The sequence below is a fragment of the Jaculus jaculus genome, chromosome 20 (genome assembly GCF_020740685.1).
Source record: "Jaculus jaculus isolate mJacJac1 chromosome 20, mJacJac1.mat.Y.cur, whole genome shotgun sequence".
In the NCBI taxonomy this organism is placed as follows: Eukaryota; Metazoa; Chordata; class Mammalia; order Rodentia; family Dipodidae; genus Jaculus; species Jaculus jaculus.
Genome location: NC_059121.1, coordinates 1655001 through 1680596, shown reverse-complemented (window position 1 = coordinate 1680596; position 25596 = coordinate 1655001). Strand labels below are relative to the sequence as shown.

General features: G+C 49.9%; 1 pseudogene; it reads right to left on the bottom strand.

The window, feature by feature from the left end:
- Positions 1 to 1114: 1114 nt before the first annotated feature.
- Positions 1115 to 25596, bottom strand: part of LOC101613744 — a 68140-nt pseudogene continuing 43658 nt past the window's right edge.

Sequence of the window (25596 nt, the reverse complement as noted above, 5' to 3'; positions counted from 1 at the left end):
ATTCAGTAGCCAGCCTGAGCGAGCTCCTATCCGCTTGCACTCCACAGAGCAACAGCACCAGGAACAGCCTTATGTCATGCGTATGTGTTGTGTGTGCGTGTATGCTCAGCCGTGTGTGAATGTATGCCACTGAAATCAGACCCTTTTCCTTGGGCCTGGGTCGGGACGTGGAAAAGAATATGTGCAATGAGTAGACACCACTGCTTCCATCTTTCCAAGGAGGAAATGAAATATTCCTTCCAGGTGGAGAAAGCAAAAAAAGGCTCCTTGTATTTTATGCACACAGGTATGTGTACATGTGTTTTCATATTGTGTGATTTCATACATGTGTGGGCATATGTATACATGCATATGGAGGTAGGAGATCTGTCAGGTAGCTTCCTCAGTCATGCTCCACCGTCCTCCTCCTCTCGTGGAACAAGGAGCTCACTGATTATCTCGAGGAACCCCTGCAGTGAGCCTTAGGGAGTCCCCTGTTTCCACCAGCCCAGTGCTGGGTTTATAGACAGGCACGTCCATGCCCAGCTTTTATGTGGGTATTGGGAATCCAAGCTAAGACCCTCATGCTTAGAGCAGTGTTACCGACTGAGCCATCTTGCCGGCCCTGGATCTTTGTATCTTTCTGCATAAAATCTCAACTGCTGAGGCTGGAGAGATGGCTTAGAGGTTAAGGTGTTTGCCTGCAAAGCCAAAGGAGCCAGGTTCAACTCCACAGGACCCACGTAAGCCAGATGCACAAGGGGCACACTCATGTGGAGTTCGTTTGCAGTGGCTGGAAGCCCTGGTGTGCCCATTCTCTCTCTCTCTCTCTCTCTACCTGCCTATTTCTGTATCTCTCTCTCTCTCTCAAATAAATAAAAACAAAATATTAAAAAAAAATCTCAACTAGTACTTTGAAGTGGTTTAGGATCCTTGGTACCATTCTCAATCTGTGGGTTTTGGGCACAATGACCATCCTGGTGGGAGCTCATGCCCTCCTCCCTGGACAGACTAAGACTGGGACATGAAGCAATGACTCGGAGCATCGTACAGGATGGAGAGTGAGTTTGCATTCACAGCTCTCGAACCCCACACATGCTCTCCGAGAGACGCCCTTTTGCCCGGGTACTCTGGATAGCGAAGGAAGGTCCTCCAGTTGTTGAAGTCAGGGGGGAGGTGAGGCCACCTCCTAGGGTCAATGTGGAGATGATCTTGGGTGTGGAGAGCAGCCCTTTCGCCCACGGAGTTGCACAGGGTGTGGCGTGGGATGTACCCCCGTAGCTGTGTATATCGTGACAAATGATGAATGCAAATGCCTCAGGAGTAGTAAGCAATGGGCTGCATCAGCAGCGTGGTATCTGAGGACCATCTGCAGTTGCTGCCAATGCTCGGATGTCAAGGTCTGTTAGCGCCCAATCAGGATCCGCAGCTCTGGCCAGCTGGGACATCCAGGGCACTCTCATGGGAGCAATATCACCGTGGGTTCGGCCTTCCTCTAACTGTCCAGCAATGCACTGAAAATGCTGGAGGAGGAGAGAAGAGCAAGACAAATTGAGTGTGTTATCCATGATTCGTTCCGATAAAGCAGTGCCAGGATCTCAAAGACTCTTCCAAGTTATTAGCCGAGCTGAGGCATCCATCATCAGGAAGATGAGCTAAGCTCTGATAATAGCAGCCGCACTCGCACTTGTATGATTGAAGCCAGAGCAACTGTAGCGCTTTTATGTCAGTGATACGATGTGCGTGGTGAGACGGGGCTGGGTCAGCCAGCCTGTGGTGCAGGGCTTTGCCTTCCTCTAACCAGACTCTGCCTTGCTAGTGACAGAGCCCACACCCTAGGCACACATCAGGGACAAGACCAGCTTGACGTTGACGGAGGCTCTTATCAAATGGACATAGGAAGAAGGTTAGCAGAAGGAGGAAAACTAGGCTTCCACATACACACATGCAAGCACACATACATACATACGTATTCACACACAGGTTAGACATGCTGAGAGTCATGAGAACGTCCTTCTTCCAACAATATTTGCATTAGTGCTCTCCATTATAAAGCACAATAAACTGTAAGCAATATAATACTCAAAATTTGAACCCTGGAGTTGTCTTTACCGGTTGATATCTCTGAGCTCCATGCTGGCCTCTGGGCCATTCTGGTTCTTCAAGAACCCATGAGTGAACCAGACCACGTGCCCCACATGCAGTCGACTAGTGGACCATGGTGTCAGCACCACATACCAGACACGGATCCAGTTTGAACAAGAGCGAGGAGGTAGGCTCCTCCTCTCATAGGGCCTGCATTGCTGTGGAGAGATGACAGGTAGATCAGGGCATAACCAGTAAAGATCCTCCTAGGGAATGGTGGTACTTCCTTTACAAATAATGTGTGTGTGTGTGTGTGTGTGTGTGTGTATATGTGTGTGTGTATATATATATATGTGTGTGTGTGTGTGTGTATATATATATGTATATACACACACACACACACACACACACACACACACACACACACACACACAGAGAGAGAGAGAGAGAGAGAGAGAGAGAGATGGAGAGAGAGAGGGAGGGAGGGAGAGGAAGTTGATGCACCAGGCCCTCAGCCACTACAGTCAAACGCCAGGTGCTTGCGCCACCTAGTGGGCATGTGCAACCTTGTGCTTGCCTCACCTTTGTGTGTCTGGCTCATGTGGGATCTGGAGAGTCAAACATGGGTCCTCAGGCTTCGCAGGCGAGCGTGTGAACTGCTAAGCCATCTCTCCAGCCCTGTACAGAGACTGTTGACAGGATAGGGCTACAATGGAGCAACCAGGTAGTGATGTTCTCTTGCTGGGGTCATCAGGCAGTGGCCACTGAATGATGTGATAGGGACAGCTGAGCCGACAGGGGAGGTCACTTCTGACAGGCACCCAGGCAGTTGAGTTTACGTGACAGGAACAAGGACACCAGTCCACAGGGTTTGGCCCCGAGGAAGGCATTTCATGACACATGAGCTCCTCTCAGCACACCATAGCAAGAGATCGTCTGGCCTCCAGTGGTCAAGTGGTGGAGGACCTCACAATGTCCATGCCCAGGGAGCTGTGGGGTGCATGGCACTCGGCACAGCTGTTGGCCAACAGCCACCAGGGCAGGAGGCTTTCTATGGCTGTGACAAGCTGAATTCTGCCAACAACCACACGGGCTCAGATGCGGGTCCTCTAATCCTAGCTAGCGGGAGGACTAGCTGAGAAGTGGACAGGAAACCGAGGCTGCCCCATGCTTAGCTTGGGAGAACAGGACTCTGGACTTCAAGAAGGCGAGGAAGGGGGTTTCTCCTGAGAGGAGGTGGCTGTCACTCTGGGACCATTTCCACACACCTCATCCCTCCACAGGCTGCATCACCCGTGCCCAGGGCCCTGTTGAAAGCAAATAGACCGAATCCTCAAAGTGCTCTGGCCTTGATCCTGCAAAGCAGAAGCAGACAGCACTGTCAGAGAGCTGCAGGCCACGGGCTGGGTGGTGCTGGAGACCCTGTGGCCTTCGCAGAGAAGGCGCCTGCCTGCGTGGAGTTTGTAGGAGAGGCAACATGGACCAGACGACAAAGACATGGTTGAAAAGGAGTGGAAGAGAGAGAGTCACCAGCACAGGAGGAACAGATGGACTCCGTGGTGGCTACATGGACATGACCCCTCTCTGCGCCATGAGGCGGCTAGGATCTATTCCAGGTTGTGATGCTAGTTAAAGACGAGATTAACGTTTGAGTCCATGAGATGAACAGAGCAGTGTCCCTCCCAGGGTGGGCAGCCTCGTCCACTGCAGAGAAATTGAGGCTGGGAGGAGTCAAAATGTCCGCACGACAACATGACTGGGACTTGTCTCCTCCTGCCTCACAGCAGGGCTTACATCAGCGTCTCTCCTAGCCTGTGCACTTCTGATGTGCACAGAAATTACTGGAATGATACCCCAACACACCTGGGGCTTAGCTTATAGACCACAGGTTGATATATATTTATGGTATATTTCTTGGTTCTATTCTGTTTCTCTAGGGAGCCCTGAGATGGGATCCGTGGGCAGGAGGGAAGAGTGGGCATTGAGTGGCAGATGGACGCAAGGGTCTGTGGCATAGAGGCCGGCAGCCGGGAGTAAGGGCAGCAGGGCGGGCAGAGGCCTCTGGGCTCACGGCACGGCATGGAGCACGGCGAGGGCCTCCCTTTGGAGTGTGGCAAGCAACTGTGAGAGGCATGGCTCAGACAAGGAAGAGGCACAGCGTCTGGTGGGCACGTGCTGGGAGCTCCCTCTAGTGCCCAGTGTTCTGCTGCCCAGCCAGCTGCCAGTCTCTTGCTGATTGACAGCAGCAGGTGGAAACCAAGAGATCCAGACTCCCAGCAAAGTCATGGCTCTGCATACAAATTTCACTGCCACATGCAGATAATTAAGCCAACCACACCTTAGCGCGGGATTTAACAGGGATGTGATGTCAGCTTCGCTGCTCTGGGCGCCACTGACAGCAAGTTCCCAGGGAGCCACGGAGTGCTGACGTCATGCAGATGCCGGGCTGATTTTGCCGTTTTCCTCTGGGTCAGCTCACAGCTGTCAAATCCAAGGAAAAGGGTAGTTAGGCAAGGGTAGCCTGGTAATAGTGATGTGCAAGCTGAGGACTTTATCTTAAATATTGGTATATAATTTTTTTAAAAAACAGACAAGTTTAGAGGCAGCGTGTCATGATGAAAATGATGTGTCACTGCTTCCTGAAGCGGTGGTCATCCCTTGTGCTCACGGTTGAGACTCAGGGACTTGGGTAACGAGGAGGCCACTTCCAGGAGGGACTGACAAGCCTAACCTCCGTGTGTCACGATGTCACGATTGTTTGGTGCCATCCTGGGCACCAGGACAGCGTGAACAAGGAAACCACTGGGATGAATCTGTAACTCCTGAAGACCACCTGTGCCGTCCACCCAGGTTGCCAGTGTGACTCACTGACCACTGCAGGACAAGCTTATAGGTCCTGCTGTCACGTCTTATCTTCACTGTCGCCTTGACCGGAGTTGGAACCACCTAGGAGGACACATCTTTGGACAGGTCTGTAGGGATGTTTCCATAGAGATTTGAATGTGAGTGGCACCATCTCGTGGGCTGGGGCCCCACACTGAGTGAGAGTGGGAGCAAGGAGAAAGTGAGCGGAGTGCTGGCATTCACGTCGGTCCTGTCTGTCCACGCCCTGACTGCAGAGGAAGTCTGAGCAGCTGCCTCGCGGTCCCACCACCAGGCTTCTACAGAGGGATGAACCGTGCCCTGAAAGAGGGAGCCAGAATAAGCCCTTCCTTCCCTCCCTCCTTCCTCCCTTCCTCCCTTCCTCCCTTCCTCCTTCCTTCCTTCCTCCCTCCCTCCTTTTCTCCCTCCCTCCTTTTCTCTCTTCCTTCCTTCCTCCTTCCTTCCTTCCTCCTTCCTCCCTTCCTCCTTCCTTCCTCCCTTCCTCCCTCCCTCCTTTTCTCCCTCCCTCCTTTTCTCCCTCCCTTCCTTCCTTATTCCTCCATCCCTCCCTCTCTCCCTCCTTCCCTTTCTCCCTCCCTCCCTCCTTCCTTCCTCCCTCCCTTCCTTCCTCAATCTTTCCCTTCCCTTCCTTCCCCTCCCCATTCCTCTCCTTTCCTTTTGCCTTTCTTCCTTTTTTCCTCCCTCTCTCCCTTCCTTCCTTCCTTCCTCCCTTCCTTCCTCCATCTCTCCCTTCCCTTCCCTTCCCTCCCCATTCCTCTCCTTTTCTTTCCTTTTGTCTTCCTTCCTTTTTTTTCCTCCCTCTCTCCCTTCCTTCCTTCTTTCCTTCACTCCATCCACCGGGTATTCTGTTACAGCAGCAAGAAAAGTATTAAATACATCTTGTCACTGTTCTGGATCAACACAGACAGCAAGATGCAGAGTGAGCCCGGCAATAAAGGTGTGTTGTCAGGGGTAAGTTGACAAGTACCACAGGAGACATGGCTCTCCATACATGAGGGTGCACTGGGAGCCGGGCAGGGGTCATTCAGAGTCAAATGCTATAGACAAGTGTGTGCTGTGTGCCATAATAATGCACATCTTCCTATCAGAAAGTCAGGTGCAAGTAACATAGGATCCTTGAGGCCCTATCCGCAGTGAGAAAGAGCTTGAGCTCACACAGATGGCGGAGGGCTGTTTCCAGCAATGGCAGAGCTGGGTTTGAGTGCCCTGAGCTCTGGGTGTGACCAGAGTCGCACATTCCGGAGCTCCTTGGATCCTGTGTCTCAGGCTCCCACAGGCCACTGTGACTGATGGGAGAAACCACTTTACTGCACACATAAGGGGTTGCAGCCTAAGGAGTGTTATGCTTCTGGGCACCTGGTCCAGGAATAGAGTAGACAGGCCGCAGGTAGGTGCGCTCTGGAGAAGGACACGCCTCAGATGTGGCCCCGGCTGCTGTTCCGTGGTGGTCTACAGCGGAGCAGGAGTAAAAGCATTATGGGGACAGGAAGCAGCCGTGAAGACCGCGGCGCCCTGTGACTTCACAGGGCTCTGGCCCCAGCGTCTTTCACCTCTGTGATGTCACTGCAGCCAAAGCGATGTGCCCTTTTCACATGTTGGCAGATGGCTTTGGGTATAGTTTGGCATTCCCTCTTCTCAGCTGCCCGGGAGCTAGGGTTTCTAGGGTGCGCCGGAGCCTCCTCAGCCCCTGCCCCTCAGGACGGCTTTATCCTGGACTTGTCCCGGTGTCCATCGGCAGCACTGGCCCACTGGTGTACGCCTTCATTTCCTGAGGCAACGGGCTGTTTTCTAAGGCATGGCAGGAGCAACCCTTTCCGGTACAATTTCATGGCGCTCTGAGTAGACGAGACCACTGGGGACACAGGCAGCCTGGCTTTGCCTGTGGCTGATTCTATCATCTCAAATCTTTCCAACCATTAACCTCAAGTGGTGGTGCCAATTGCAGTTGTGAAGACAGTACTTGGGATGGATCGGTGCACGCAACTATTATGTGGATGAAAAGTTTTGATGGTATGTTTATGCACTCTCGTGCTCTATGAACAAAAGGGTTCGGGGACACTTAAGCCCAAACATGGGTACTGGCCTGGTACTGCTCATGGCTTGCAGGCAGGCCTGGGGAGATGCAGTGGTTCTGGCCTCTGCACTGGCCTCCAGGTAGAGACATTTGTCACCATTCTACCAAGATGTCCACAAAGCCTCTTGCGTCCCCTCCTGCTCTGTGCTAAACCCTGAGGAAAGACAAGCTCTTCCCTATTAAGTGCTTCAGCAGATTGGTGAACAGGAAATGAGGAAGCTTCAGGGTCCCAGAGCCATGGGGGCCCCGAAAAGACCATGCCCCAGTGGATACGGGGCACACACACAAAACCAGGCTCAGACAGGCGTCTGCCACAAGGTTTGCTTCTGGAGTCAGTAAACTCTCCCTGCTGCTCGGTCAGGCCCATCTCGTGACCCATCTTGTTGTCTGAATTCTTGCTGTCTAAGGCCCTGTGCAGCAGCGGCAGACGTGGCGAGCCCCGGACGCTCACAGGAGGGGTACTGTCCACTTTCCAGCATGCCCATCTCCAGCAGCAGCACGAGGCAGTGTGGACAGGGCATCCCACAGTTGTCGGTTTACCAAGGGGGTTACGAAACTTCCACGTGCCTCCACTGCTTCATGTGTAAGGTAGAGGCGATCCACCAAACGTCCCTCACCCAGATTTAAAGCTGTCACCATGCGTTACACTCCCGTGAGACCGGGTCCTGACGGGAGGTAACTGAGGAGCTTGCAGAGAGTTGCGGGGTGGGGAGAAGAGCCCGGCGGTAACCGCGAGTAGGAACAGAGCCCGTGTCTGAGGAGCGACAGGAACATCTGGGAGACATCAGGGCAATCGAGGGCCAGCCTGGCAGTCAAAGGAAGCGGAGAGCGGGTGAGCCCTGACCCGGCCAGCTCGAATCCCATCCAGAGAGAGGAGCTGCCAACTTAACGCTCCCAGCGGAAATGTGTCTGAGCTTCCAGGGGCTTCCGTGCCAGGAGCAGGCGAGACGGTGCCTGCCTGCCTACCTGCCACTTTGCGGGCACGTTCCCGCTGCGACCGGGGACCAACTCCTCCAGAGACCTGGGACAAGCGGTGTGGCCAGTTCACAGCCACAGATCCGAGAGACGCGCGCTTCAGTCCCCAAGCCACCAGCCCAGGCCCACACACAGCCACGCGCTTCTTCGTGGTCTGTCCCAGGAAGCAGAGATGCACATTTCAGTTCGTCTTATTACCGATGTCAGGAAGGGTTCCCCAGAGAGACAGAGCCAGTAGGGTCTGCGTGCGCGTATGAAGATACACAGAGAGATGGAGGTTGTGGTGGTTTGAATAGAAAGATATACAGAAAGATGGAGGTGGAGCTTTGTTTAGCACAAAGTCATTGTAATTGTGGGGATTAACAAGCCTGTCCTCCATGGGCAGGCCAGTGTCCGGGGGGCTCAGAATACACACACACACACACACACACACACACACACACACACACATAATGCTTGTTTGTTTGAAGTAGTGTCTTGCTGTACCCCTGCTGGTCTGGAATTCACTATGTACCCTCAGGTTGGCCTTGAACTCATAACAATCCTCCTATCTATGTTACATTGTAGTTCAGAGTCCAAAATATTGAGGCAGGAAGTCTGGAAGCTGGGGAAGTCTCTGTGCCACTGTCTTCAGGGACCCCTGTCTTTTGCTGTTGCCCTCCTCACCTGAATAGAGGACCCCCTCCCACCCAGCATCATGCAGAAGAGCTGACCTGCCAATGCCACTGCTTCCCGAGTGTATCAAGGCTGGTGTCTGACCCATCACAGGAACCGCAGACAAGTTCACACAAAGATCACGGTCACCTTTGTCACCAAGTCTGGTCATACGCTTGCCTGGGATTAAGCTTAGGAGTAGGATGATGCCAAGATCATGGGAGCCCTGGTGATGTGTTGAGAGAGGAGGGTGGAAGCCCCAGGAGGATGTGAGAGAATACCCAGGGTCTTGAAGGCTAGGTCACTCCTGGTATAAGCTGGTCATGCATTAGGTATGTATGTTTTTGGTATTCTGGGAAGACATTTCAACAACATGAGATCCTCCATGTACCTCCTGACCCTGTCCCAGAACCACTGCCCAGCCTACACCTGGACAAGACTGAAGATCTCACACGGCGCCCTGTCCTCCAGAGCCAGGTAAGGTATTCGCTTTGGGGAACAAGGAAGTCCAGGGTGAATAGGAAACAGCCACACCAGAAAGAAAGCAGCCCTTAATCACCTCTGGGTGGCTCATGGACCACTCAAACTTCTACTATGATGGGGGAATCCCAACCCCAGTGACGAAGATTGATAACTGCAGCCAGCCGGGCGACTTTCTCAGGGCACAGCGCATCAACAAAAGAACCAGACTCGCCTCTTGCAGCAAAGGAAACCAGCTTACTGTTTTGAAAACCGTTAAGGAGATGGAAAAGCATCCAGTGTTTATGTCGCCTCATGCAAATGCTCCCATGGGGTAAAAGGCAGTCCAGAGAGGCCACTGTCCCTCCAGAAGCCCAGTGAGAGGTGAAGTGTGACAGAGAAAGACCCTTATCACCCACAGAGGGCTGGAGGTCCTGGCCGGGGTGTGGGGAGCTGTGACCATATTGCAAAAGAGACAGATTGCAGACTGCAGATGGACAAGAATAACAATTGAGCTATCAAAAAGGACAAAAGAAGCCAAGCATGGTAGCGCACACCTTTAATCACATCACGAGTTCGAGGCCAATCTGAGACTAGTGAATTCCAGGTCAGCCTGGGCTAGAGAAAGATCCTGCCTTGAACCCCCCTCCAAGAAAGAAATAATATATACACAAAGTAAGGATGAATATATATGTGTTAGGATATGCACACATGCTGAACACATGTGTGTTAGGATAGGCACACATGCTTTTTTACCATCACGGCGCTGAGTGTGGATGGGGTTTACTGGGCTTCATTAGACTCAGCTAGTACCAACCTGGGTAAAGGGTTGAAATCATTCACAGTAAAATAATGCACGTAAGTGTACACAAAGACACAGGCCAGGAAGCTGTGGTGTAGAGAGCACTAATACCAGTGCATCTATGGTGTGTGTAGCGTGACGTGGCGTCTGCTGTGTCCTGGGTGCTGCTGTGATGAGATGGCGTGGACAGCTGGCTCGCTCATCTCCACTGAGAGGACGGGACTTGGCCCTGCTTGTCAATGTTCTTGGTAGTTGTCTGCTGACGTTGACCCCTCCCCCCCCCCACACAGTCACTGCTTATGTCGTGTGCTTGGCTTACACAGGACCTGGGGAGTTGAACATGAGTCCTTAGGCTTTGCAGACAAGCGCTGTAACTGCTAAGCCATCTCTCCAGCCCCACTGCGTTTCTGTTGTCTTTAAATTATACATTAACCGTTATTACTGTCAGGCAAAGCCCATTTAGTGAAATGACTGGGGACCTCACGTTAGAGAGCTCCGATGCGGTAAAGCTTCCTGCCGCTGGCAGTGCCCTGGCCGGGGGAGCCGGGGAGCGGGGGAGTTCTTGTGATGCCATCCATCTAGGCTTGGAAGCACTATATGGGGGCAGTGGTGAGATACCTAGCAGCTGACTCACACGGGGCCCTCTGGGCTCATTCCCTGCATGCAACGCAGTGAAAGAAGGGGCAGGGCAGCTCTGCCTACCTGTTGGACGGTCTCCTCCTCCTTTGTGGGAACACAGGCATGTGTACCACGTGGCTGGCATGTCCCAGGGATTCTCCAAGGCCCTGCGGACACAGAGTTGGGAGATGAGATGCTTGTCCCAGGGTCGCTCTGCACACTGGTGAGCAGACACAAATGTCGTTTTGTTGCACACTAACTTTCCTATGGTATCTGTATGTGAACAGCCTTGAAGAGCAGAGAGACTTCCTCACTCCTGTGCAGAGGGAAGGCCCGCAACCCCGCCCAGTGTGACAGCTTAAACACTTTCTTTCTCTGCAAAATGACTTGACAATTACATGCTTTCACACCTGTAATTGTTATATAGTTGAAACTGCTTAGTCACCAAGTTGAATTTCCTCTTTTTTTTTTGAGTGTGTACAGTTTTTATTCTAAACTATCAGATCCAATAGTAATGAGTGATACATTAATCTGCCAAAAAATTCAAGCTTTCCATCATTAAATTGTTTCAGTATAATTTAATGGAAGACAGCATCCAGGATTTCAGGGAAATTGTCTTACACACAAGGCAGAAGGCCAAGGTGATAATCGTCCACCGAGCCACAGTGCTGGTGGTCAAACTACTCTGGCTCGGCCTTGTCTGCATTACTGAGTACTCACCTAGTAAGGATAAAACAGGTTTTATCATCTTGATGAATAGCAAACATTTAAGCAAAAAGAAAAAAAACTTTAAAAATATGTTCTTCTAAAGCCAGGTGTGGTGGCGCACACCTTTAATCCCAGCACTCGGGAGGCAGAGGTAGGAGGATCGCCGTGAGTTCGAGGCCACCCTGAGAATACAGAGTGAATTCGAGGTCAGCCTGGGCTAGAGTGAGACCCTACCTCGCAAAAACAAACAAACAAAAATGCTCTTCTGATCTTGCAGGGAAATTTGTCACCTGTTTTACTTACCACATCATGGACTTTCAGAATGCCCCAGTCAGTTTCAGTTGCTAGGGTCAAAGGACTGACAGAAACCAACAGAGGCTGAACCACCATTTCTTCCAAAAAGTTGGAAATACCACCCTTTCGGACATAATGCCTGTAGTTTTGTCTCCTTGGGTGTGCAAGTTTCTTCGTTCTGTTACTGTAGAAATAGGAGTCAGGCCAACATTTTCAGCCACGGTAGAGGGAATAACTTTCATAGCATCTGCAAAAGCACGAATGCAGTTGGATGCCACGGCGCTCTGTGTGCGAGAACACTCAGTCAGCCGCAGAGCCGACCGCCTTGCGGAGCCCTGCCTCCTGCCGTCACAGCTCTTTTCCCTAAGCACGAATGACCCAGCAGCCACCAAGAGTGGAACACTCAGCTTCTCCAATCACCAGTTTGTGAGATCCACGGACCACAATTGTAACTGCTTTTCCAGGGCTTGTGCATCCTGTGCTCTTGACCAGTTTCCCGTTTAAACTGACTCCTCAGCAGAACCCAGCATGCCAGCAGTAAGTTGGTCAATATGAGCAACTGGCTTGGTTCCGGTTGTCCTGCAAATGAACTCCGTGTGTCACGGTGATCGTCACAATCGAAGACTTCCGGTTAAGATGGCGGCGTAGGTACCGCCCACAGCAGCCTGGCGGGGGGTGGGGGGGCAGGGGAAGTCCAAAAATAACTCAGCAAAGTACACACTTTTACTAAAAATGACTAAAATTGAAGCAGCAGCGGAGAAGTAGAAGAGATCCAGAGCCCGCACAGGCCGGCAAAAGTGGCCCCGGCAGCTCTGCCAACCGCCGTGGTGGCCGCGCACCAGAAAGCCGTCAGACTTGGCTCCAGCTGCAGGAAAAGCCAGGTGCGGGCACTTCCCCTCACATCGCCCTCTCCGCAACTCAGGAAATGTGAAGGGAGAGCGGCAGTGAGCAGCGGAGGAGCAGACCGCGAGGTAGAAGAACACGGGGAGCAGCAAGAGAACCAGAGCAGCTGCGGCTCCCTCCCCTCCCCCACCGCCTGAGCCCAGCTCCAGCGAACAGAGCAGCGGTCCCGGGACCCGGCCTCGCCAACTTGGGCTGACAGCAGGACCCAAGCAGGAGCAGAGTTCGGCAGCAACATCAACAGTTCCAGCACCGGTAACAGCAGCCCCAACAGCAGCAGATCCAGTAACAGCAGCAGCGGCAGACCCAGCAACTTCAGAGGCAGCAGCAGCAGATCCAGCAGCAGCAGCCTCAGTGGCAGCAGCAGCAGTGGACCCAGCAGCTTCAGAGGCAGCAGCAGCGGTGACAGACCCAGCAGCGGCAGCTTTAGCAGCAGCAGTTCCAGCAGCAGGGGTGCTGATCTGCAGGGCCACACTTGCCAGGCTCTGTTTGCCCTGCAGGAAAAGCCAGTGCCCAGCTCCAGAAATCAGAACAGCAGCCCAACGACCCAGGCAACAATTTGACTGAGACCAAACTCATCCAAGGTAACTGGGATTGCACCAGGGAAGGGTCTCACTTGGTCACAAGCTGACTTGGATCCCTCAACAGACCAGAAATCTTAACCTCTTTGTTGACAGAGGATCTGGTTGATATAATAACTACTCTGGCATACATACTTGGGGCTGTTTTTGATTGAATGGGTACAGTGTTTAGTTAACTTTTAGAATCTACCTGTATTTTATTCCACTCAGCCTACTTGAATACTCCCATAGCAGGGAAACTCAACCCCTATGAGCACCTTTGTAGATACTCTGAGAGTCTTAAGAGCCATACCTAACACCTTAAGCTCATACCCTGAAAATATATAACATCAAATCAATTGATACAGCTAAGAATGCCCAGCTAGCTAGAAAATCCAAGCATTAACTTAATCCAAGATGCAAATATATATACATTATAACACAAGAAACACTAAAAAGCAAGACGATATAAATCCACCTAAAAGTATTAATGCATCAGAAATGACCTCCAGTGAGAATGAGTTAGAGGAAATGCCTGAGAAAGATTTCAAAAGAATGATTGTAAATATGTTCAAAGAAGTCAGAGAACAAATCCAAGGAGTCAAAGAGGAACTCAAAGAGGAAATCAAAGGAATCAAAGAAGATGCAGGACACCAATTTAATGAAATAAAGAAGACAATACAAGACATAAATAAGGAAATAGAAATAGTAAAGAAAAACCAGTCAGAATTACTAGCAATGAAGAACACAGTTAATGAAATCGTCATGATCTCCATCTTGTTCAGAAAATGCACTGCACAATCACTAAGGGCGTCTCTTAGGATAGATTTCTATATGAGAAGGATATCACATCCTGGTTTTTAAAACCTATTTTATCTATTTATTTGAGAGAGAGACAGAGAGAGAGGAAGAGGCAGATAGAGAGAAAGGGAGAATGGGCACACCAGGGACTCCAGCCTCTGCAAACAAATTCCACATGCATGTACCCCCTTTTGCATCTGGCTTACATGAGTCCTGGGGAATTGAACTGAAGTCCTTAGGTTTTGCAGGCAAACACCTTAACTGCTAAGCCATTTCCCCAGCCCCCCCTTTTTATTCTTTTTAATTTGCTTCACTAATTGTTAAATATATGCTCTCTCTTCTTGCAGCACTCCATCCTCCTGGGCGTAGTTAGAAACTATTATTTGATTATCCATATCTGTCTGGGGGGGCAGGTAAGCAAAATGGAGTAAGCCCAATCTTAGCCTTCTCAGCTCTGGTAATCGCAGAATTTGCCACTTTGCTGAGAACCAGGCCTTCTGCCAGCTCACGGTCATCAGTTGTGACGCCAAGTTTCTTCGCCATTTCCGTCAAAGCAGGCTTCAATCCCGAGGGACCACCTTTAGATCCAATGATGTGGCTGCACTACTTAACAGAGTTTCTCTGTCCCTCAATTCCACAGGTGGAGACATGCCAGTCAAGATTTCAACACCCTTTTCCAAAGCTTTCTGGAATGACTTGGGAATGATAATTGGATGAATCCCTTTCTGAAGATGTTTCCTATAGGAATCCAAGAGCGAGCCAGCCACTTTGACCCCTGACGTATTGTCATCTCCTGCTTCTGTATTTCAGCTCCAACACTCTTGCTGCTGGATGCAATACCCGCGTTGGCTTCCGAATGGTGGCGCCATCATTTGTAATGATCACAGTGATATTTTCCATCTTGAAGCATTTTACCCATTCCTTTTGGTCCTGGTAGGAGCCTTTCCTGTGCCCCACCAGCCCACAGCCCCAGCCGGCGCCCCGATCCGGGCTGCTACATTCCCCAGAAATGATGATACTCGACTTTAGTCTGCGACTGCACAGGCTCAGGGAGGACGGATGGACGCAGAGGCTTGCAGTGCTCTCGATTTCCTCTTTGTACGTTGTTGTTAAGGAATTGTTACTTTCTTTCTTCAAGGTCATGTTGACGAGGCACAGCATCCAGGCAAATCCTGGCATAATAGGGTATGTCTAAATTCTAAACCAACATGCTATGATGGGAGGGATTACAGAGATTTCTATGTAACAGGCCTGTATCACAGGGGCCACACTGTCACTAACTTCGTGTTTAAAGGGTGCACTGTGGATTTTATTTATTTATTCATATACTTGAAAGAGCAAGAGAGAAAGATGGAGAGAGAGAGAGAGAGACAGAGAGAATGGGCACACCCCGGCCTCCAGCCACTGCAACTGGACTCCAGACGCGTGCACCATCTTGTGCATCTGGCTTTTGCAGGTACTGGGGAATTGAACCAAGGTCCTTTGGCTTTGCAGGCAAGCACCTTAACCGCTAAGCCATCTCTCCAGCCTGTGCTATGTGTATTCTAATTTGTACATAATTCTGCTTAAGTCTATCATAATAAATTCAACAAATGTACGATATAAGGCAGTTTTAATCAATAAGGTGCTAATCTTGTGTCCAAAGAAAGTGTTAAGTGGCTGACAGCCTTGGACTGTGGCTGCTCTCGTCTGTACAGAAGAAGCCTGGCCTCGCTGGTGAGGAAGGCACGGGAACACTAGTCCTGGCAGGGGCACAGCTGCCAGCCACTCCCCGGGCACGGCTCTCACCCACGTGGAAGCCAAGGCCAGCCTGCTAAGCACAGCCGACCCAGAGGCCATGTCTTGGGGCCCAGAGGCCTTGCTGCTTTACCCCTCCACTAACCAGCTCTTCCCTAGACCGCCCATCCTCCCACAGCCACACGGTGCCACTTCATTTCCTCCGGTTTCTTCAGAGCACGGGGCTGGGGACAGGGCATGGAGCTCTGCAATTGTGCTGGGGATTAATGACTTCTGTGGGCATTTGAGCAGGAATTGATTTCCATACTCAGTTTGAAGTCAATTTAATAATTATTTATAGCCTCTATTTTATGGGCACAGTTGCCCTGCCAAGGGCTGTGAGTTTCAGGGCAACAGCAGATGTGAGGCAGGGCAGACCCGGCCCATGCCAAGCCTATAACAACCTGCATTATTCTGAGCTAAGCCACTAATGAAATACGTCCAGTGCCTTATTGAGTTGGCACCAGATGGCAATCCTGTGTTTTCTCGTACTTCTCTTTAAAAGCCAGTCTGTGCCTTATAATGTCCTCAGAAGCAATGATGTCACACCCTTGTTTTGATATTAGGTTGATGTTTTTAATAGTCATTTTCTCAAACTGTGACATGGGGCAGAACGTGTAACCTTTCCCTTCAGTGGCAACTTCTCACTACCACCCTGGAGCGGGGGGGGAGGACAGTCCTGCGGGGCAGGGCACTGACAGAGAAACCCGACTGTCATGCCTGCTCCCTCTTCTGACCCAAGAATCATTCAAGTGTGCTGGACATCACGAGGCCCCGGACACCCGGGTAGCAGCTCAGCTCCCTCAGTGGACAGAGCCATCCTGAGGGCCCCCCCCCCCTCTCTCTCTTGTCCACCATCCTCCCCAAGCCCCACTACTGCTCAGCCCCCGACCCAGCCTGGCCCACACTCCCACAGAAGACAAGGTCCCCTGGCGGGCTGAGTCTATTCCTTCTCCTCCGTCGTTAGCTTCCAGCCTTCTCAGATGCCATCTTTGAGTCCCCACTTCTACCCAACTTGCTTCCCCAGTTCTCACCACGGAGTATCCTCCCACAAGTGAGAATCTTGTCGAGAAGTGTCCCTGCCCTTTGCCCTTGGATGTTAGCTTCATGCAGGGAGTTGGGGACGTCCTCTCTAGAGATGTTGTCCACCTAGCCGCAGGGCCGAGGACCCTCCTGGACCTTCCTGTCAACGACTGGCATCTTGGTGCCGTGCTGCCACCTTGAGGTCTCTCCACGCACTGCAACAAAGGCTAATGAGGAAGAGGACACTGGAGTGACCACCAGGCGTGGGTCACACATTCCCCTCATGTAGAGCCACTTGTATTCATGGACCCTGGGACACAGCTGGCGTCAAGACGCTCGGAGCTCCTGTGTGTGCGGTGGGCACAGTCAGCAGTCGGGTCTGGTCTGTGCTGCAGGCTTCCCTTCTGCCTCCATGTACCCAGCAGGACTAGCGGTCACTCCTGAGCTCACTCAGAGCTTACTGGCGTTCTCAAGACCGTGTTGTGGAGCCGTGGGTCATGCAGGAGACGTGTGACAAAGAGCGGTGTTGGTAGAGGCAGGGAGGACAAGGCACCTTGACCCGTGGCAGGGTTCGCAAGGCTGTAGGGGTGCAGGTACCGTGTGATTGATAGCATCAGAATGAGTCATGAATAGAAGCAGATCAGAAACCCCCCAGAGGTGTGGCAGGCACAGACTGTCGGGTACACAGAGGGAGCCCCTCCCAGGGCCTGAGGCACAGGAGCCACAATGAGCTCACAGCCTGTTGGTGGTACAGGATTCCTGTTCGTCAGAGGCAGTGAGACACCCACATGTATACCATGACCATCATGGGCAGGTGCTCAACACAGGAGGTGTGCTGTTCTCTACACAGGCCAAGTGGGCAGAGGGAATCGGAGAAGCTCGCTTTAGAGCAAGCTGAGGCTTGGCTAATGTTCGGGGTCACTGGGGTTGCCTTTCTGTGTCTGGGGCTCTGGCCTGGGGATACTAGAACGGGGCGTGCTGGCTCAGAGTCTCAGCCCACAGGCAGGTGGCAGGAGATGCGCTCTACTGGCCAGTTTGCCTTGGACATAACCAGCCATGAGCTCCTGGACAAACTGCCATTTCTAAGGTCAGCCAAGCCCAGCCCCAAGTGCTCCAGCAGCGACTCTAGAGGCTGGAGAGGAGTGGACCCCTGGTGGGAGGAGCTGCCTGGATTCTTCTGGTAGCTTGGAACTGAGGGGTCAGAAAGAGGCTCAAACACCGGTGCTGCGGTTGCCTTCCCGTTACTGTGATCTGAATAGAAGCAGCTTATGAGAGGAAAGAGTTTATTTCCGGCTTCATAGTTTCCAGAGGAAGTGATGTCACGGTAGAAGAAGCTGGCTCACTTTATCACACAGCAGAGAAAATGCAGCAAGAATACACACACACACACACACACACACAGAGAGAGAGAGAGAGAGAGAGAGATAGAGAGAGAGAGAGATATTGAGAGCTGGACTCTACCCCAAGGTCAGCCTCTGGTGGCTCACCTCCCCCAGCAAGGCTCCACCCCCAAATGCTCCACGCTGAGGACCACATAGGAAACTTAATCACAAACGCCGGAGTTGCACCACCACCAACACCACAGATCTGCCCCGAATAAGACGTACAACAAGCAAAAAGAGTCAGCCAGAGAACTCTCCAAATGTCTGCTGTGCCACCTCTGCTAATGCCACGACCCACTTGCCAAGGTGAGAGATGAGCAGTCCATCCAACAGACCCACCAAACAGTAGGAAGAATAAGTTGGCAACATGCTGCATCTATGCCCTTGTGTCCTTCCCTGGGTTGACGTCCTGCATGAAGACCCTGCCAAGCAGTATACCTAATCCACCCACTTCCCAGCTCCCAGGCTAAGGGCACATATGTGTGGAATGTACTGCCCACCCTTCTACCTGGTGACATTTATTTCTTTGTTTTTAATGCTTACTTTTATTTATTTATTTACAAGCAGAATGAGAAGAAAGAGAGCAAGGAGGAAGAGGAGGAGAAGAGAGAGAGAGAGATTAAGGGATAGAGAATGGACATGCCAGAGCCTTCTGCTGCTGCAAATGAACTCCAGATGCATGTGCCATTTTGTGCATCTGGCTTTTTGTAGGTACTGGGGAATTCAACCTGGGTCATTAGGCTTTGCACGCAAGCACCTTAACCATATCTCTAGCTGCTAACATTTATTTTTTAATTTTATATTTAGTTATTTGTTTTTTGCAAGCAGAGAGAGAAGAGAGATAAGCAGAGAGAGTGGTTATGCCAGGGTCTCCAGCCACTGCAAATGGACTTCATACGTATGTGCCATTTTGTACATCTGGCTTTAGGCGGGTCCTGGGGAATCAACACCAGGTCATTAGGCTTTATAGGCAAGTGTCTTAGCTGCTGAGCCATCGCTCCAGCCCGACATTTATTTCTTAATTGAAAGCTTCATACACACACACACACACCCAAGAGACCTGAAACAGCTTTGTGCCTAGTGTGAGTAGCCATGGTCTCAGCCTTCCTCAAAAGCTCCAGTTTCCTAGGTTTTCTCTCATTCTGTGGTGTTCATATTTCTGTCTGTCCCCCAAATGTCTGTGGACCTGGAGCTCAGTTTTCAGTGCAGTGCTGTGAGAAACAGTGGGCCTTCAAAGGGCAGCCCCAGGGAAGGGAGTTAAGCCACTGACTGCTGCCCTGGAAAGAGTGAATGCTGCTCTCATAGAGTGAGTTAGTTCTTGGGAAATGGGAGATTATAAAATGTGGACTCTTGTAAACAAAGGCTTTCTTATTTTTTGGTCATGTTGCAAACCAGCCACAGTTGCTTTCACTCAGAACTACAGATAGATGGAGCTGTTCAATCTCTTCCCAAGCTGTGAGCGAAGTAAATCTTTCTTCTTTATAAAGTAATCATCCTCTGGCATTTCATTATAGCAACAGAAAACCAACCAATAGCCCCCCTTTGACTATTTCAAAGAATGGGCAATGAAAGCACGGTTTACAGCTCCCATGGCCCGTGGGCTTCAGATTGTCCCCCTGATTTGTGGAGAAAATTCTGCTACCGCAGAGTGGATAGACAGATGAGAGACAGTTGAGTGACGTGTAACATGTATGTATTTTACAGATGTACTGCCACAGTGCTTAACAGTATGAATGCTGCATTTTTGTCACATATGCACACATACATTACAGTTAGCTCACGTGAGCACACATCTTTGAGGAACCTTCCTTGAAATGACGTTGGTCGTGAAAGCACAGGAACTTCTGGTCACAGATAACAAACAGTCCTCCAAGGGATGATCTCCAGCCCCACTGAAAGTACACAGGCCCTCCTCACTGATTTTTGTCTCTGGATACTGTCAACTGTTTTATCATTTTTTTGCTGGGGAGTGTGCTCTGATGTGGGGTGGCTCATCTGCTGCATTTCTTCCTGACCTGCAGTCGTCTCTGATCTGAGCCAGTCTTTTCCCAGGTGTGCCTGGCCCAGTCCTAGTTCCTAGGTCTCTATAGCCCATGGATGTCATGGTGAATGGGGTCATCTGAGCCTTTATGTGATTTCTCTTCTGATGGCTTCTGTTCTTATTTCTTTGTCTTTTTAATTTTTTATTTATTTGAGAGGGAAAGGGAGAGAGAGAAAGAGGAGGGGGAGAGAAAGAATGGGTGTGCCAGGGCCGCCAGCTGCTGCAAATGAACTCCACACACATGCCCCACCTTGTGCAGCTGGCTTATGTGGGTCCTGGGGAAGCAAACCTGGGTCCTTCAACTTTGCAGCCAGTGCCTTAATTGTGAAGCCATCTCTCTAGCCCTGTTCTTACTTCTTTGCAAGATAAGCTATCCTTTCTCCAGAATGCACAATTATCTGCTGTAATGCTTTCATTTTGTACCAAGATTGTTAAAACTACCCTGGCTCTGTGTCCCCACCACACCACAAGTTGAACCGGGAGGCATTCCCACTGCAGGAGGAAGGGCTCACCAGGACCCCGGTGATCCTTCTTATTTCCCAAGCCGTGTGAAGCCTTCAGCGAGCCCTGCCCTCAGACCTCCGGAAGAGCGCTTCCATCACAGGGATATTACATTTCTCCTCACAGGCATGATGAACTTCTTCTGGCTCTGCTGGGCTGATTTAAAATGTACTTTTCTTTGGCCTCAGGAACAATTTGATCCCCCTCATTTGGCTGTCTGTGCCCTGACTTCTGGGAGGCAGAGAGCCAAAGTAGTGCTTTGGCTTCCCTAGGTCCCCGACCATAGCCTCATCGCCAGTGGGTTCCCTGGAGAAGAATAACGTGGTTTGCATCCAAAGCACAATACTGCAATTGTTTTTAATATGTTAACAAAGTAATGACAAGTGCCAACGCCTTGAGATGTCCAGAAGTGCTCCAAAGTGGCTGGTACCTCAGAGCAGTCCCCAGAACACCCCCGCCCACCTCCCGCGCCTCTGCCTTTGCAAGCACAGAGCATTTGGTCACCATGGAAGGCAACGTGCTTGGCATGAGGAAGCGCTGCTTTGTAGAGCATCTTGATTTGCCAGGAGTGAGTCAATGTCTTCATTTACTCACTTGTCACCAACCCAACGCTGACTGTGACCAAATACCGGGTCACCTTTCTCTGCACACCTCCAGATGCCTTTCTGCTAGGAACTTCTGCAGCCGTTTGTCCTTGGCCCCTTAGGATCACGACACCTACGCGGTCATCATGCATTCTCTCACCTCCTCGCGGTGCACATGTGAGGAAATCCCAGGAGGGTGGCCCAAATTAAGGGGTCAGAAGGGACAATCACCCCTGGAGGGAAGAATCCTGCACCAAATTGGTTCCTCACTGAGCGAGCAGGCCACGTGGCATCTGGGTTGTTAAAAGTCCCAAACCCCAGTTGGAATTATTATCATGGCCCATTGAGAGCTGTTACAGCATCAGCCCTGCAGAAATGATGGTTGGCGTCATCTTAAATTGTGTTTGTGTCAAAGAAGTGGTAACAATGCCACAGAAGTCCATAACTGAGAGAAAAGTGTCAGGTTTTATATACAGTCAAAACTGTGCGGCTGGCAATCGTTGTGTCTGCCCCACAGCTGGAGGGGAAGATGCATATTAAACATTGCCCTGATATTTAGGTTTCCAAGTGATTGTGGATATAACTCAACCAACTCATATAAAAGGAATCTTGGGCCAGGCATGGTGGTGCACGCCTTTAATCTCAACACTCTATCCTCAAATAAGTAAATACGATATATTAAAAGCAGAGACAAATGTCCATAACAGTGGTGTAGAGGGCAGATCTGAAGTCCAGGCTTGGGCGTTTGTGTGGACAGACCGCTGGGCAGGACCTAGAAACAAGCCTAGGTTAGGTCAGCTTCTGGGCATGTGCCCATGAGGTGCTATCTTGATTAGATTACCTGAGGTGGAGAGACTACCTCCCTCTGGGCTGGGGTCCTGAACCGTGCCACCAAGGGGAGAGCTCTCTGAGCACCAGTGTTCACCACTTTTGGCTTCCGTACTATGGGCTGAGCGTGGCCAGTGGCCTTGAGCTCTGCCAGCTCTCTTTATAACGGGCTTTCACCTGGACCTGTGAGCTGAAATAAACCCTCCCTCCTTCAAATGGACTTTTGCAAGGCATTTTGTACCAGCCAAGAGAGAGTAACTGATTTATAGACTAAATACATAGAAAGCTTACGTAATGAGATTATAGCAAGAAATCCCCCTAATACAGAGAAATACGTAACCATCCCAGTAGAGGAGGCATTTGGACCTGGGTCAGAAATGAAGAGGAAGGTCACTTCCAGGTCACATGACAGTTGACATACCGACAGGACAGGATAAAGGAAAAACACTGAAGATTGCGACAAAGAAACGCCAAGACTACAAAACAAAGAGCAGGCCAATCCGAAGATCAGAGCGCCTTAAGCAGACACTGGAAGCCAGCAGAGAGAGGATGGATGCATTTGAGGCCCAGAAACAAAATAACCACCGAGCATGATTACTATATCGGGAGGAAGAAGTGAGCTAGATATTAGAGGTGATCTGAACCACAGACCAGCTGGACTTAGCAGAGAAAGCATGATATTCTATACAATGGGTAAGAATACTCACTGCTCAAGCAGCCTGTGAACTTTCTCCAAAATATTTCAAACCACACCATAAAGCATGTCTTAACAATTACAGGAAGCTGAAAAAAAATTTATTAGATCTTGTCAGATCAGAATGGAATGAAACTAAAAGTCACTACCAGGGGCAGCTACAGGGACTATAAAACAGGAAGACTTGGCCTGGAGGAATGGCTTAGTAGTTAAGGCATTTGCCTGCAAAGCCAAAGGACCCAGGTTCAATTCTCCAGAACCCACATAAGGCAGAAGATGCTCAAGGGGGCACAAGCCTCTGGAGTTTGTTTGCAGTAGCTGGAGCCCTGGCACACCCATTCTCTCCCTCTCTCTCTCTCTCTCTCTCTCTCTCTCTCTCTCTCTCTCTCTCTCCTTCTCCCTCTTTCTCTTGGCAAATAAATAAATTAAATTAAATTAAAAAATTAAAAATAGGAAGACTGAATAATGTGCATTTGAATGATCAGCGGTTACTTAAAGAAATAGGGAGGGGAAAAAGAATCTTCCCAAGCATTTGAACTTCAGAGAAGGCAGACACTAGTGTATAGCCAAGGGTGCTGGCATTGAAAGGCAATGGGACTGAGGATGTAGCTCAGTTGGGGGAGTGCTTATCTTTAAAAATGAAACCCTGAATTCTGCTGTTCTGCCCACTACAGGACTGGGGTTACAAGCATGTGTGGCTATGCCCGGCTTTTTACATGGGCGCTGGCGATCAAACTCAGGGCCCCCCAAGCACTGCACAAACTGGGCATGGTGGCCCACATCTGTAATTCCAGCACTTGGGGAGGTATAGGAGAGGAGGATCACAAGTTCAAAGTCATCCTTGGCTTAGTAGGAAGTTTCAGGACAGCCTTGGACATATGAGACCTGTTTTTTCAAAAAGCAAAGAGATCTTAAAAAAAAAAAATAAATAAATAAACAAGTGAGGTATGGAGGTTTGGGGAAAGAAGAACTCTAAACTCCAAATTAGTAGACATAATTAAGTAATAAAGATCAAAGCGGAAACTGATGAAGTGAAGACCACAAGAATAAACAGAGGATTAATGAGACAGAGTTGGTTCTTTGAAGGGGTGGACAAGTTTACGTGGTGAGTTATCTGAGATGTGAACGTGATCAGATTGGAGAGTCCCGGAGTCAATGAAGCACATCCAAGTGTCTGGGAGGGCAGCTCCAGGAGGGCTAATTGAGTCTGAGGAGGAAGCGGCTCTGGACGTGGGTAGCACGTGGTATTCTCATCCCCGCTCTCCCCTTCTCTCTTCCTCTGTATCTCTCTCCTCTCATTCCTGGCCACCATAATGCAAGATGCATTGCCCTGCCATAACTTCTCAGCCTGCTGTGATAGAACAAAACTTCTGAAACCGCACAACTCCTTCCCTTAATTTATGTCACATATTTTTCCAGAGTGATGAAAAGTCAGATTAAGCAATCGGTAAACTTTCAGTAAACCAACTAAAAGAAAAAGAGATGGTTTAAATTAATTAAGTCAAAAGCAGGGGTATTAGCTCAAAAGCCACTGGAGTGTAGATGGTCATTAGGGAATATTTGTATTTCAATAAATTTAAAAATCTAGAAGAAATGGACCAATCTCTAGATACACATGACCTAAAGTTTGAACCAAGAGGATAAAACAACACAAAACAGATCAGTAACAAGCAATGGTATTGAACAGTAATTAAATGTTTCTCAATTTTAAAAAAAGCGCAGGTGGAGCTGGAGAGATGGCTTAGTGGTTAAGCGCTTGCCCGTGAAGCCTAAGGACCCTGGTTCAAGACTCAATTCCGTGGGACCCGCATTAGCCAGATGCACAAGGGGGCGCACACATATGGAGTTTGTTTGCAGTGGCTGGAGTCCCTGGTGCGCCCATTCTCTCTCTCTCTCTCTCCACCCTCCCTCTTTCTCTGTCAAATACATAAAATATTTTTTAAAAGTGCAGGGTAGGATTATTCACTGATGAATTCTATCAAATCTTCATAAAAAAGTAACATCATGGGTCTTAGGAAATAACTCAATAAATGCAATGTCATGTAAGCTTGAGGATCTGGCATCATGCCCACAGGACCTGAATGAAAACCAGGCATGGTGACACATGCCTGTCACCTCAGGCCTGGGGACACAGAGACAGGAGGGCCCTTGGTGTTGTCTGGCCACTTAGATGAAGTCCAGGTCCAGTGAATTATACACACGTGCACACACATGAACACATTCAAACACATACACACTCACCACAAACACACACATGCACAAAAGTACTGACAATGGTCTGCAAACCATCCCAGAAATTGGACAACAAAGAAATACTTCCAACCATATTTTGTAAAGTCAGTTTTGTCCTAATACCAAAATTGAGTAAGGGATTTAACAAAAAAAAAAAAGGGGGGGGGTGTTGTGAAATACAGGCCAACCTCTTGATAAATATAGATGCAAAAATTCTCAATAAAATGTCTGCAAATTAAATTCAGCCACACATTAAAAGGACCATAGACTGGGCTGGCAAGGTAGCTTGCTTACTGGGCATTTACTAAGAATTGGCAAGTCTTCGGGCTCAATATCCAGCACTGTAAAGCAAACTAAATTAAACCAGGGCTGGAGAGATGGCTTAGTGGTGTTTGCCTGCAAAGCCAGAGGATCCCAGTGCGATTCTCCAGGACCCCCATAAGCCAGATGCACAAGGGAGCCTCACACATCTGGAATTCGTTTGCAGTGGCTAGAGGCCCTGAAATGCCTATTTTCTCCCTCCCTCTCTCTCTCTCTCTCTCTCTTTCCCTCTTTCTCTCTCAAGTAAATAAGTTAAATATATTTTAAAAAAAAAAACAAACCAAGTAAATTTAGAAGTGGGGTCATGCTGGGAGATGGATGGCTCTTTAGGTAGCTCTCGCCACACAAGCCTGAGAATATGAGGTTCAGCCCGCACAGGAAAGCCAGCTGTGGTGGCACTCAGCTGGAATTTCAGCACCAGG